The sequence below is a fragment of the Peromyscus maniculatus genome, chromosome 4 (assembly GCF_049852395.1).
Source record: "Peromyscus maniculatus bairdii isolate BWxNUB_F1_BW_parent chromosome 4, HU_Pman_BW_mat_3.1, whole genome shotgun sequence".
Classification (NCBI taxonomy): domain Eukaryota; kingdom Metazoa; phylum Chordata; class Mammalia; order Rodentia; family Cricetidae; genus Peromyscus; species Peromyscus maniculatus.
In genome coordinates this window covers 39350765-39362891 of record NC_134855.1, presented here as the reverse complement: position 1 = coordinate 39362891, position 12127 = coordinate 39350765, and the positions used below count along the sequence as shown (strand labels likewise).

Genomic DNA, 12127 nt, shown 5'->3' with positions numbered 1-12127 from the left:
ACAACATTTTCTCTTTTTCCTTGTTGTCTTTCATTGTTCTCTTACATGTACCCTGAGAGATTCCCCAATATATATTAACACACACACACACACACACACACACACACACACACACACACACACACACATTCTCTCTCCTTCTACTCTTCTTGTATTCTTCACCTTTCATGCTTCTTTCTCACCTTCCATTCTACTCAAGAAGTGCTTTCTTTTTAATGCCATGTTCAAATGCCTTCTGCTCCATACAGCCTTTCCTGATGACTTAATCCAGAAATGCTTGTCTTCTTTCTACCTTGCCTTACAAGACTGACCACCTTGGGCTTGTCCCCGGAGCCTGTGCCTCCTATGAGATGGTAGTTTCCTAGGAGTGCAGGTCTATGTCATTATCACATTATTTTGCAATAGGCAGATCCCGGGTCAAGATTTGCTGTCTGAGGCAGGCCCTGTGTGTTATACACCCTTTGTCTAGTGCATTGCATGAGCATCTCCATTTGGAGAGCTCTAACAGGAGTTTTAGGGTAAAAGCACCCACTCCATGCAGTCCCAACAGGCTGGGCTTTCCCACCTGTCCCAATACTCCAACCAACGAGAAACAGAGTAATTAATATGGCACATTGAGAAGAGAAACAGATAAAGGGGTCCAGTGACCCCAAAGTTCATTTTTGGGATACTGTTATAAACTGTTGGTTTAAATAAAGAACTGGGACAAGGAGGTTGGAGACATGGCTGAATGCTTAAGAGCACTGGTTTGCTCTTACAGAAGACCTGGGTTCTGTTCCCAGCACCCACACGGTAGCTCACAACCATTTGTAACTTGGGTTCTAGGGAATTTATTGTCTCCTTCTGACCTCTGTGGACACCAATCATACATGTGGTGCGCGTACATACATTCAGGCAAAACACTCATATGTAAATAAATCTAAAAATTAAAAAAAGAAGAGCTGGGACATAACACGAGAGGCATTCTTCCCAGCACTCGGGAGGCAGAGCCAGGCAGATCTCTATGAGTTTGAGGCCAGCCTGGGCTACAGAGTGAGTTCCAGAACAGTCTCCAAAGCTACACAGAGAAACACTGTCTCGAAAAACAAAACAAAACAAAACAAAACAAAACAAAACAAAACAAAGACAAGAGGTATGTATAGTCAAGTAGTCTTGTCCAAGTGTGGGATAATCAGTCATTAGCTCAGTTTTGGTGCAACAAAGTGGTCTAGAGACATTGTCACAGCTGTCATGGCTTGAAGGAAGCAATTTGGTCCACCTGTGATGATTACTCCTGCTCCACGGTCAGCCTTTGCCATCATAGATAATTGCCTTCATTTGGAGGGGTTGTCGGTCCTACAAGGTTCACTATGCTGTGGAGAGAGTTAAGACGTCAGATTCAAGGGATCAACTTCAAGAGAGAGTGAGTTGAAGGGGAAAGGTTAAAGAGGAGCACAGAGAGGGACAGAATGGAGTTAGTTAGGCCAGTGACCTGTGGCTCCCTCCTTACCTGGTAAAAGATGTGATTAGCTTTAGGATCTTGAGAAGAGGCAATTATCCTGTATGGTCTGTGCAGGCATTAAGTTATGTACATTCTTTAACTTTTTTTTTTTTACTCTTTATTAATTTTATATGAGACAAATAAAACTTTGAGGTACTTGTTTTTAAAAGAACAGTATAAAGAAAGTATACTTCATAACTTGGCTTCCATAAGGTCCATACGCAAATTTGTTCAGAGCCTCTTAGAGAGCCAAGAAACCATGGAGGAGCACTTGACTGAGGGACCTCCTCCGAGGTGTCTCACTTCCTTAGGAAAACTCCTAGTTGAGAAGACAGAGAAGGGCCACCACAGGCTGTGGCAGTCACAGGGGATCTCAGGTGTGAGCCTGTCAGCAACTCAAAAACTGAGATGTGTCTGAGGATACAATGGGAGGTGTAAAGTTAAGAAAATAACCTACAACCCAGAACCCTACCGTGTTAAGCCAGTGCAGTTTCCCAGTTCAGAAGAGGCAGGAAGTGAGGTGGAGAAGAAAGGCAGACAGGAAGACAAGCATATCCTCATCCAGCCACTGGGACTGACTGGGAGCTTGATAATATTCATTTGCAGTTTTAATTCATCGATAACATTTCTTTGAAGTCAATAAAAAGGAATGATGAACAGGATTGAAATTTAGCAAAGTATCAGACCAATTCGGAAGGCAGAGAGCCACTGGCAGCCGTGGAAAATGCTTTGGACAAAACCCCAGCATTTCCCACCCCTGTAGTTGAACACATTAAGCCAGAGTTCACAGGCATGAATGGAGAAGGAGTTCTTATTTGCTCACTTTGTAGAGAACTGGCTATGTGGGTGTTGTGTTCTTAAGGAGTCAATGATCTGCCTTGTTCACATATGGGCTGATGTTGGGTGACGGGGGAGGATCTCTAAACCGCAGGGACTTGCTAATGGGATCGAGATCACACCAGGCTATCTCAACATATCCTGGGAACTATGTATAAGGAGCTTCAGGATCTGGTTGTTGACATATTATCTTGGGTTCTGGGTTTGAAGAACAACTGAAAGAAATTCTTAAACTTCTGCCAATGCAGGGTGATGGTTCTTTCTTCTGCAACACAAACTTGTAACAGACCTGACAATGGTTTCTTCAGAAAACGGAACCACTGTATTTTGATGTCCGTGTTCATAAAGCTAGCCTCACACTGGGTGGTCTTGGAGCAAGGATGTGATGTTCATTATCAGAAAAAAAAAAAAAAAGGCGCATTCTGCTTTTCATGTTACCCGAGAAGAACCAAAAGATGGAATGGATGGTCTTTTCATCCTGTGAGTTCATGAAATAATACCATGAGTTGCTGAACCAACTCATTTGCATGTCTTGGCCAGTCATAAATGCAAAATATACACATAACCATTTTGTTCCAGTTCCTCAAGAGTCTTTGTAGACAATTTCTAAATGGTCTTATTAAATAAATGACATGGAGCCAGAAATTTGGGTTAAAGCCTTAGAGAAATCAGAGAAATATGGAAAGCCACCAGCTAATCTCACCTCAACAACTCCACAGCTTCCAAAGAGAATGACTTTCTGTCTATCCAGGCTTATATGCCTTGCTTTTCTGCCCTCATTGGCTCTTTCAGCACAAATAAAATATCACCACAAGTCTTATTGTGTACAGACACAGCAGGAGAGGGCTGAAAGTTCCCGAAGGAGCCTGGACTATTCTATGTGACCCGACACCTGACAGTTGACCTCCAAGAACATATTCATCACATGAGAACAACACAGAGACCCTGCCCTGTATGTTTCTCCAGAAGAATTTGTTCTACCTCTTTACTTAAAGCAACTTAAAAATCCACTTGATGGGCCTGAATTCTTGGTGTAAAATTTCTAACATTGAGAAATTGATTGAAAACAGTTATTTCTCTATAAATGAGCCCCAGAAACAGTCGAGTCATACAGACATATGGTTACCCTTCTCTGAAACAGGTCTTTAATGCTGAATTTGCGTCAAGTTGATCTTTCATTTGGATTCAAGGTACCTCATTTTCTGAGCTGAACAGAACCGGCAGTGGACGCAGGCACCAAAAGGAAGGAAACAGCAGGGGACTGGGCTATCAGGAAAGCAAAGAGTGAAGGCTAAAAGCTTTAGTGACATTAGCAAGAAATCTCCCAAATTTCTGGCAGCTCTCTTGCCCAAGGCACAACTTTCTTTCACCTTGAATAAATTTGCACTGGAACAATGTTTTTTTCCCCCTTTGTTCTACTAAAGGCATTCTTGGAGCTTTTCAATTTGGACTGGTTTTTAACAAAATTATATCTTGACTTGGATTGTAAACACTGAGCACTGTCATGTTTCATTTTTGAGATCTAAAACAGAGTTCAGTTTTTCTTGGTTGCCCAAGAGCAAAGCAAAGAATCCTTTCGGTCAGGACTATAATTTTAAATGTTCTCTGCCAATTTATGTCATCTGTTGCTGCTCTCCCTTCTTTTCTCTTCTTTCTTTTTTTGGGGGTTGGATGAGGGGAGACAGGGTCTTACTATGTAGCATAAATTGTCCTCAAACTAACAAGCCTTCTGGCTTAGCTCCTGAGTGCTGGCATTTGGGGCTATGTCAGGGTTTGGTAGAAGTCATTTTTTTTTATTTAAAAAAAAAAATCAATCCAAGCATCTCAGTATCAAGATGTAAACTTTAAATTTTCTCTATTGTGGAAAGTGGGAGTTTATTTATAGATAGGCAGATGCTTTATACCCATTTATTAGTAGGTACTTGCTAACAAGTATGGATCCAAATGAAAAGGGATTAAAGTTATTTAAATAAGTCATATCTGATAAGTTCACCTTAGACTTAGGTATTGTAAGTTGAAAATGTATTTAATACACCTAATCTTTCAGGTCTTCATTCTCAGCCTAACGTACTTCAATCATTCTCACAACACCCACATCAATGAACCTGCAACTGGGAAACTCTCACACAAGCTTATTTTACAATACACCCTTGACTATCTACCTAATGCACATAAAGATAGGTGTTCTGCAGATCTGATGGGTCACAAAAACAAGTGTCCTTCAAATGCTGGCAACGTGGTGCACTGTAGAGTTATGGGTGGCTTACCCTTGTGATTACGTGGGTAGCTGGGCGCTGTAGCTCCCTGCTGCCACTCAGTTTTGCAAAAGAATATCATTCGACACATCACAGGCATGGGAGGGGATCAAAGCTCAGACCTGGGAGCAGTTTCTACTAGCTACAAATCACTTTCACACAATTGCATGTGAGTCAGATCATGACAAGTCAACCTTGTCAATCAAAATGGGCCATCAAGTACCATCTATACTCTCAATTCATTAAGTAATACGTGGTAACATTCTTTATAGTCCAAGAGTATGGTGGTGGACAAGATAAATTAATCAAGCACACAGACTAAAGATGTGTAAGAATACTTAGAGACCCTCTGATGTTAAAGCAACTAATGACAACTTCACTTATTGTTACTCTCAGTTGAAGCTGTGTGTGTGTGTGTGTGTGTGTGTGTGAGTGTGTGTGTGTAACTGGCGTGTGAGCTTATTTTTGAGAAGAGAGCTGATATCTTGTTATTTGTCTGGTTTATCCACTTCATCAGAAGGTTGGGGCACCACTTGGGCAATGAGATACAATATTGCTGCCATTCAGTATATTAGTCAGTGTTTTCATCACTGTGACAAAATGCCTGGGAGAAACAGTTCAAAAGAGGATGGGTATACTTTGGCTCGTGGCTTCAGAGGTCTGAAATTCTTAGTCTTTGGCTGAATTGATGCAGGGTCATAATATCATAGTAGTGGGGACATGCACAGGAGGCGATTAACATCATAGTGAATGGGAAGCAGAAAGACAGAGACACACACACACACATACACAGAATACACACACATACACAGAATACACACACACACACACAGAGAGAGAGAGAGAGAGAGAGAGAGAGAGAGAGAGAGAGAGAGAGAGAGAGAGAGAGCTAGGAGAGGCAAGGGACAAGACATAGTCTTCAAAGGCATCCCCTCAGTGATTTATTTCCTCCTGGCAGGCTCTACCACCTAAAATGTCCACTATTCCCCAAATAGCATCACTAGCTGGCGACCAATGAGGTCAGCCTGGGAGCACAGGGGTGGGCTCACCTGAGCAGGTGACCTGGAGTGGGCACTTGCTGGCAGGCATTTGCTGCACTTTCTGGACATTTCCCTCAACACCTAGCATCTATAACCCCTGAAGGGCAACGAGACTGCACGGGGCATTTCATATTCAAATCATAACATTCCACCCATGGCTACCAAAGGCCCATGGCCATCTCATAATGTAAATTGCATTTAATCCAACATCAAGGATCCCCATAGTCTTAACAGTTCCAATAGTTTTAAAGATCTGAGACTCAAGTAAACTTTTAGCTATGAGTCTATGTAAACTCAAAAACAATTTGCATACTTCTAAGATACAATGGCACAAAGTTAACATTCCCATCCCAAAAAGAAGAATGGGAACAGAGAAGAGAATGAGATTGAAACAAACTGAAAGCTGGAGAAATATTGGATCCAGTAGCCCATCATCGTCCGGATGTCCATCATCATCCTGGGAATGTGGCGGTGTGAAGGGATATACATGGGACTCGGGCAGCCTGGTTCCTTGAGTTTTTTCGTTTCAGTCCTGTCTTGGACTGATTGCATCCACTGCCTGTGCATTTCCTCAGCAGACTCTCCACATTCCTGGAGTGTCCGTTTTACCTTTGTTTCTGTCCTCACAGCTTCCCATTGCAGCCTTAGAGGCTCCCAGCATGGATTCTGACTTGACCACAGTTGCCTAGCCTCCTTGGCCTTTTGTTGAAGTCTGGAGGGAGTTTCCAGGACTCTTTAACTTTTGAATTCTGCATGTCTTCAAAACTGTGGACATCAAAATCTTCAACCAGCTCCAGTGGTTACCTATTCGGCACAGACTCTTAGTGCCTAGGTGGCTGAACACGGTGAAATAAACACTAGGCAAACAAGTTCGTAGGCATCTGTGTGTAAGGCACACTGGAGACACTCCATTTCAATGTAATGTTTCTCAAGGGAGATCTTTCAAATGGCATTTTCATATCCTTGAGACTTGAATAATTTCCAAGGAATTTTTCCTATTCCATTTTGTTGTTTAAGTTTTTATTTAGGTGAATGAGTGTTTTGTCTACACACGTCAGTACAGCACTTGTATGCAGTTCCTATGGAGGCCAGTAGAGGGCAGTGGATCACCTAAAACTGGAGTTTCAAATGGTTGTGAATTGTCATGTGGCTACTGGGAATTGAACCTAGGTCTTCTGGAAGATCAGCCAGTGGCGCCCAATGTGGGGCAAGAGTTTGTACCTAAAACCTGAGAAAAAAGATTCTAAAATGGAACTAAAAACAGCTTCTTAATTGTCTCTCTCAAATGAGCAGCAGCTGCCGGTTTGAGTTACTGGCGGGTTCCTGGCGTGTGCGCTTGACCTGCAGTATGATGGGAATGAGGCCTCTGCAGATAGAATATTAAGCTACATGGCGGATTTAGCCTTTGCTAGTACAAAACAAAAAAAGAGGTTTCTGGGCTACACGCTGCTTGGATAAAAGTGTAGACCCACTATTTCTGAGACTTGATGGCTCCCAGAGCTGGTGGAAAACGTACCACCGCCAAGTTGGGAAATTGAAGGGGGCGGAGCCAGCAGCCACAGAGCTGTTTCAGGCTTAGAAGGCTACAGTTTAAAGCAATAAGTTCACAATAAGACAGATTCAGATGGAACAAGACTTTAAATGCTTTACAATGTGTGTAAAAATGTACATAGGCTTGGAAGAGAGAGGAAAAGGAACATAGACAGTTATATAAAGAAATAGAAAGTTTAAAAAATAAAGTCTTTAAAGAGAAAGTAAAAGTAATATAAAAAATAAGCCACATAAAGATGGCTATCACACAGAGAATCTGGATTATGTTCTCTTTGATATTTGTAGCTGAAGAAAAACATTTGATTGCAAAGGCTGTTGAGTTATGCCAAAATGTATATTTTAAAGGTACCTTGACTTCAAAATTTAGATGTAAGGATATGTTGCTTTGGAAAAGAGGCTCTGCTTTTGTTTTCACAGAAAGCCAGAGGCTATTGGTTTGTTCCAGATTAAGATACATCAGGTTTGACCAGCCAAGACCCCCTGAAAGGTCTCCGATGACACCATGGCCCAGATGATCCAACATCCAGAATCGTTTCAAGGCAACTGGCTCAGACGATACAGTCTCACAGACTACTCCATGAACCTAAAATTTTCTTTGTATCCCCATAAGATACTGCGCCCCCCTCCAGCAGGAAGTAGTAAGAGAAGCTACGCCCAAATTCCCAAATATACCAAGCTGGCTTTAAAGATGTGTAAAAGTTAAAACCTTCCTTTTTAAAAAAAGAAAAGGGGAAGTGCTGTGGGATGTTCTGTATGTCCTGTGGGAGCCCTTCTTGGGTTCTTTGTGGCGTTACCCAGCAGGTCCGTATAGAGGATGATTAGGACCATGGGCCTGAGTGCAGGTGTCTGAGATGGTCTGCACTTGGCTGTGCTGGGGGATGGTCTGTATGTCAAGTTGTTCTGATTGATTAATAAATAAAACCTGATCGGCTGTGGCTAGGCAGGAAGGATAGGCGGGACTAACAGAGAGGAGAAATAAAAGGACAGGAAGGCAGAAGGACTGACTGCAGCCGCCGCCATGACCAGCAGCATGAGAAGATGCCAGTAAGCCACCAGCTACGTGGCAAGGTATAGATTTATGGAAATGGACTAATTTAAGCTATAAGCACAGTTAGCAAGAAGCCTGCCACGGCCATACAGTTTGTAAGCAATATAAGTCTCTGTGTTTACTTGGTTGGGTCTGAGCGGCTGTGGGACTGGCGGGTGACAAAGATTTGTCCTGACTGTGGGCAAGGCAGGAAAACTCTAGCAACAAGCCAGTGCTCTTAACTGCTAAGCCATCTCTCCAGCCCATACTTAGCTTCATTTTAATTGTGCTAATCTCTTCAGAAACTATGTGTGCTGGCTAGTTTTACGTTAACTTGACATAAAACTTGAGTTATTGGAAGGGAAGGAGCCTCAAGAGAGAAAAATGCCTCCGTAAGATCCAGCTGTAGACAAGCTTTAGGACATTTTCTTAATTAGTGATTGATGTGTGAGTGGCCATTGTAAGTGAGACCACTCCTGGACTGGCAGTCTTGGTTTCTGTAGGAAAGCAGGCTGAGGTAGGACTCCAAGGCCTGGTGGGCAGCTGCCCTCCGGGCTTCCCTAAATTCTAGACTCTAGAATGAGAACTTCCCCAAGTTCCAGACTCTAGAATCTAGAGGCTCAGGAGGTCCCCCTACATGGGTTCTGGCACCACGCGAGGGAGGTTAAGGAGGACAGTGGTGGAACCCTCCTGTCCCAGAGGCTCCAGAGACCCTCCAGGGAGGCTTGAAAGACAGATTTCAACAATCCAAAGACAGCTTCGCACCTATGTAACAAACCAAGAAAGGACAGGAGACATCAGCAAATGGAATCATGGAGTCTGGGAAGAAGAAGAACATCTAGGAGACAGCTATGGAAGCCTTAATTCTGCAGATGGATCTAACGACTTCAAGGAACTCTGGACAAAACTTAAGAGTATCGTGATAAGGAAGTACAAGAAAAAAGCCATTTATTCTGAGAATCTAAAATCTGGTCAAAAAAAATTAATGAACTTCAGAGAACACCCACATGGAATTTGTTTTCCCCCGTAATATACTGATAATCTAACAAGAAAAACAAAAGAAAACATGGCCCCTTAAAACAGTGCTGTCCAGTCTGCCTGTGGTTATGTGGTTGAAAGTTTCCATGTTTACTGAGGTATGGCCTGCACATTTTGGTTACAGAAGATAAAAGAAAAATGAGGAAAACAAAATACCGTCTTCCTCAGTACACATTGTAACTCCAAAGGGAATTCATTAATGATACCATTCATCCCACTAGAAACACAACAAAAGCTCTTGTAATTCTCAGTTGCTGAGTAAAGAAAAACAAAATTAGAACTGATCACTACACCTCAAACCTCCACGACACCCAGCCAGCATGCACCCTGACAACCAGGCTTCCACAGTCCTCATCCTCAACAGTTGAGGACTGAGCACCCTGAACCCCAGCCTCGGAGAGAAGCCAGGAGCCGAAGGCACCCAGGCAGCTTCTGCTGCGTTGGTTTTGGCCTGCTGAGGTAGTGTCAGCTAGGTCCCAGGGACAGCAGCCAGGGGATGTTGAGGCTAGGGCTAAGGCTGGCCCAGGGCTCTGTCCAGTTCTCCTGGAATGGCCTTTGGGTCTGCTGCCTGGACCAGTCCTGGACAGAACCACCCTTGCTGGCTGTCAGCAAGATGTACCAGGTGTTTTCAAAGACAGTTTCAAGGTTGCAAGAAGATTGTTCTAAACTGTTATAGGCAGCTGCTTGGGGTGGGAACTCCTGACAGCCTGACATTGAGGTCTGGTATGGGGCCGAACGGTTTCTAAATCCTTTCTAAATTTAAAAAAGAAAGAAAGAGAGAGAGAGAGAGAGAGAGAGAGAGAGAGAGAGAGAGAGAGAGAGAGAGAAAGAAAGAAAGAAAGAAAGAAAGAAAGAAAGAAAGAAAGGAAGAAAGAAAGAAAAAGAGAAAAGCAGGTTTCTTTTGAGACTAAATTGCAGACTCAGTATTTAAAAAAGAAAAAGGAAAACTGAAAAACAGACATCCATTTGCTAGGCAAACACACCAGCATAACTTGACTTTTCAACTTGTGACCTATTTTTATGTTACTTTTACTTCATTGCTTAAAATCATCTATTGTTTTCTGTGACATCTGTGCTAACTAACTATTTTCAGAGATTCTTCATCCGCCATTGATGCTATCCTCCATGCGATACTAGCCATTTACGGGAACAGTTTCTAGTGGCTCTCCTCCTATTGGATGCTCTTGACATTTAAGTATCAATATGTGACAAACATTACAGTTATTGATGTCACCTTATGGAGGTATGTTTTACATAAATTATGAAAGATAATCCATATTTGTCCATTCCTACATATCTTATTTTCTTTAGGAGGCACAAAATTTCTTATATATATTATTTTTCTTCTGCTTAAGCATTTGTTGCCAAAATTTATTTCAAGGAAGATTTACTGGCAATGAATTTTCTATAACTTCTCTCTATGATTGTTCTTTCACTTTTTAACATCCTCAGTGAGGTATAATGCACATAAGATTTGGCCCTTTAAACTGAATAATTTCTGGGACATTTTTAGTGAAGAATTTTACAATTATCAATGTTAAAATATAAAATATAGCATATTTTTTATTAGATCTATGCTGTGGAATAATGCATTTGTTTTTTTTTTTTTTTTTTTTTTTGGTTTTTCGAGACAGGGTTTCTCTGTGTAGCTTTGCGCCTTTCCTGGAACTCACTTTGGAGACCAGGCTGGCCTCGAACTCACAGAGATCCGCCTGCCTCTGCCTCCCGAGTGCTGGGATTAAAGGCGTGCGCCACCACCGCCCGGCCCGGAATAATGCATTTGTACACTGGTTTAATAAAATGCTGACTGGCCGGTAGCCAGGCAGGAAGTATAGGCAGGATAAGAGAGAGAAGAATTCTGGGTAGAAGAAGGCTGAGTCAGGAGATGCCAGCCTGCTGTCCAGGGAGCAGCATGTAATGGCACACAGGTAAAGCCACAGAACACGTGGAGACATATGGATTAACAGAAATGGGCTGAGTTTAAGTGTAAGAGCTAGTCAGTAATTAGCCTGAGCTCATGGCTGAGCAGTTTTGGTTAATATAAGCCTCTGTGTGTTTACTTGGGTCTGAGCAGCTGCAGGACCAGGTGGAACATAAGAATTTATAAGTGGCTGTGGGACCTTGGTGCTGGGCGAGCATAGAAAAGTTTCAGATACAAATCTATTATCTACCTACCTATCTACCTATCTATCTATCTATCTATCTATCTATCTATCTATCTATCTACTCATCCATCCATCATCCATCCATCATCCATCCATCCATCCATCCATCCATCCATCCATCCATCCATCCATCATCCATCCATGTCCCTCTATGTCTCCTTTGTAATTTTATAGACATAGATTTGTATTGGGAGTTTTTTATCCAAGTATCTTAATTTCATTTTCTTTTTGGTTGAATGATTTCTCTTTAAAAGAGAAGAATGAATAAAAGATGAATTTCAAAAGTTTAAAATCAAAAGAAAAAAGAAAGCATGCTGAACAAGCCACAGGGAGCAATCCAGTACACAGCACTCCTCCATGGCCTCTGCATCAGCTCCTGCCTCCAGTTTCCAGCAATGCTTGATTCCCTGTCCTAACTTCTTCAGGGATGGATGCCAATTTGGAAGTGTAAGCCAAATAAGTCTCCCCCTGCAAAAAAATAAAAAAAATAAAATAAAAAAAATAAAAAACCTTGCTTTTGGTCATGGTGTTCCATCACAGCAATAATAACCCTGACAAGGACACCATGTTTTCCTTGGTCCCAACTTCACACGGGCTTTGCTGACCAAACTCTTCAAATTTCACGTCTTTCCAGTGTACTTTTGGTTCCCGATTCTCTCTATAAACTTGGCCAATCCAGAAACAGCCATGCCACCTCCCAAGTGCTGGAATGTCTTGAAATGCCCTCTGCTATT

At 42.3% G+C, this 12127-nt stretch overlaps 1 long non-coding RNA gene across 1 annotated transcript; it reads left to right on the top strand.

Annotated features, from left to right (window-relative positions):
• Positions 1–8796: 8796 nt before the first annotated feature.
• Positions 8797–11902, top strand: LOC121828652 (uncharacterized). Its single transcript, XR_013050488.1, has 2 exons — positions 8797–10471; positions 11648–11902. It is a non-coding gene; the product is annotated as an uncharacterized LOC121828652 (long non-coding RNA).
• The last annotated feature ends 225 nt before the right edge of the window (positions 11903–12127 follow it).